The sequence below is a fragment of the Penaeus monodon genome, chromosome 21, assembly GCF_015228065.2.
Source record: "Penaeus monodon isolate SGIC_2016 chromosome 21, NSTDA_Pmon_1, whole genome shotgun sequence".
NCBI lineage: Eukaryota > Metazoa > Arthropoda > Malacostraca > Decapoda > Penaeidae > Penaeus > Penaeus monodon.
Window position 1 is genome coordinate 12,056,956 of NC_051406.1, and position 2,202 is coordinate 12,059,157.

Genomic DNA, 2,202 nt, shown 5'->3' on the forward strand with positions numbered 1-2,202 from the left:
AACTTCGTTTTCATTATAACTGAGTCTCAAGATTTCTACAAGGTAAGAACACATTGTAAATATTACAAATTCCTAGTAACACAAAATCAAAAATTGATTGAAAAAATCCCCTTAAGTTGCATTCCATGAAAATCTGTGAGATGGAACAATGGTAGAATTACTGAACAGTGTATTAGATTTTATCAGAATTATTATGCATCTCTGATCAATATGTTTTGTTTGCTACCTATACTTTTCTATATTCTTGTAAGAACCACTTGGCACTTTAAATATAATTAAAAATATTTTGTTTGTGCTGCTTCATTAAAAATGGAGATTCTCAGCTGAAATCTAAACAAAAACTTTAGCATGTATGTGGTTGATTACTAAAACAATATTGTGTTATATTATTTTATTTTTCATAAGAAAAATATATGTATATCTATTTATCACAATATTCTTCCACCAGGTTTCTTTAGAATACCTTACAGAAAAAAAGTCTACCCAATATTGGAAAATAATAATAACAATATCTGATTGAAAAACATGACAGTTCACATGCTTCAGTCTATTAATATCTATTAACTATATTACACTGATGGGAAATCCAAAACAGCAAAAGGTCTGTTTGAAAAGCACATTTCACTCTAAAGACATTTTAAGTTAAGTGGACGGAAAAATAAAGCCACTCATCATAATCCTATATAAAAATGGTCAGTCTTTTTAATAAATAGTAACAATTTGAACTTTCCTTCCCACGTCTGCTATGCTGTCCCAACTACTCATAATAAGAATGCAGCATAAGCAAGACTGATATATTTGTATTGTCTATATTAAGACACATCAAAAAAGTTACAAGACCTTCCATCTTTGTAAATGAAGCCAAATATAAAATTTCCTTTCGATACCAAGCATAGTCTAGTCAACATCCCTAGACACAAAGTGCATCAAGAATTCTCCATGAAATGCTACTAACTTCAAGCAACAAAAGTAGCTATAAATGGTATTTTTGGTTTACATATTGGTGACCTGGGTGCTTCTACTAAATTTTCACACAATGTAATAAACAATCAATATCCAGGGGCACAATAAATGCTTGGCACCTAAGTATTAGTAGTAAAGATCATAAGATATTATGAATTCACTGCAGATTCAGATTAAAGGCATCAAATTTCTTTTCCTTTAACTACAATAGCTATTTCTTCTACCTATTCTAAACTCTCTAAGTGAACTCTAAATTTGTAAAACCAATCACCAAGATGGTAAAGATAAAAGTGTACATACTGTACATACAGTCTTCCTTCACATCTACTAATAAGCCTCACACACACAAGTTTATGAATATAGGAGGCTCTGCAATGACCAACAATCTGAACAACTTTCAATTTCATGACTTTTGGAACACAGTGATCAACAGATAACATTTTTAAAAATTCTAAAACACACTAAAACTACTCACACAATGATTTTGTTTTACAATTTTATATTCTGACACAGTTTATTTCTATATAGATTTAGTTGCCAATTCTAAGCCTCTCCACAGTTGTCAGTCACATAAATCCAAAAACCTTTAAAGTAGTCGACATTCTAAACTTCACACCTATGCAAAAGAGTCACATTTTTTTCATGCTTTTCCACAAAAAATATTAAGACAATACTTTACACATCATTCAAAACGAAGCATTAACACTAACTGACTCCAATATATAATTCCGTACAACAAAACACTAAATAAGAGTTCACACACACAGTGAATAGTCACAAAGAAATACCTAAGTAGGAAAAAAGTCTGTAACAACTAGACATGTTTTAAAATGAAAACTGTAGTACACTAATTTTGGAAGACAACTGTATTCCTGTATAAAACAAGACCAAAAAATACAAAGCATTTCCAGTTTTTTGTACTTATCCTTTCAACTGCATTTTCAGTTCTTCTTTTCCAATGAGTTTTTGTGCTAATCTTCTTTTAGCTATTTTCCCTTACTCTACAAAATACAGAAAATATGGGTGTTAATGATTCTTCCCTGCATACAAAATAAGCAGCACCAAATAATCTATGATATTATTGAACACTCATATGTGATACTTTTCCAAACCCTCCTTTCCATTTTTTTCTTTATTCTTTTCTGTTGTTCACCTTCAAAACTCATTTTTTTTCTTTTTTCACTCGAAAGGAAGTGAAAGATTTTTTTACACCTTCCCTTCTATCCAATATTTCTCCAT

General features: G+C 30.3%; 1 protein-coding gene across 1 annotated transcript in view; it reads right to left on the minus strand.

The window, feature by feature from the left end:
* Nucleotides 1-376: 376 nt before the first annotated feature.
* Nucleotides 377-2,202, minus strand: part of LOC119586223 (broad-complex core protein isoforms 1/2/3/4/5-like) — an 8,878-nt gene continuing 7,052 nt past the window's right edge. The window contains exon 8 of the mRNA XM_037934927.1: nt 377-1,964. The gene's annotated coding sequence lies outside the window, so the exon portion shown is untranslated. The remainder of the gene's footprint in view (nt 1,965-2,202) is intronic.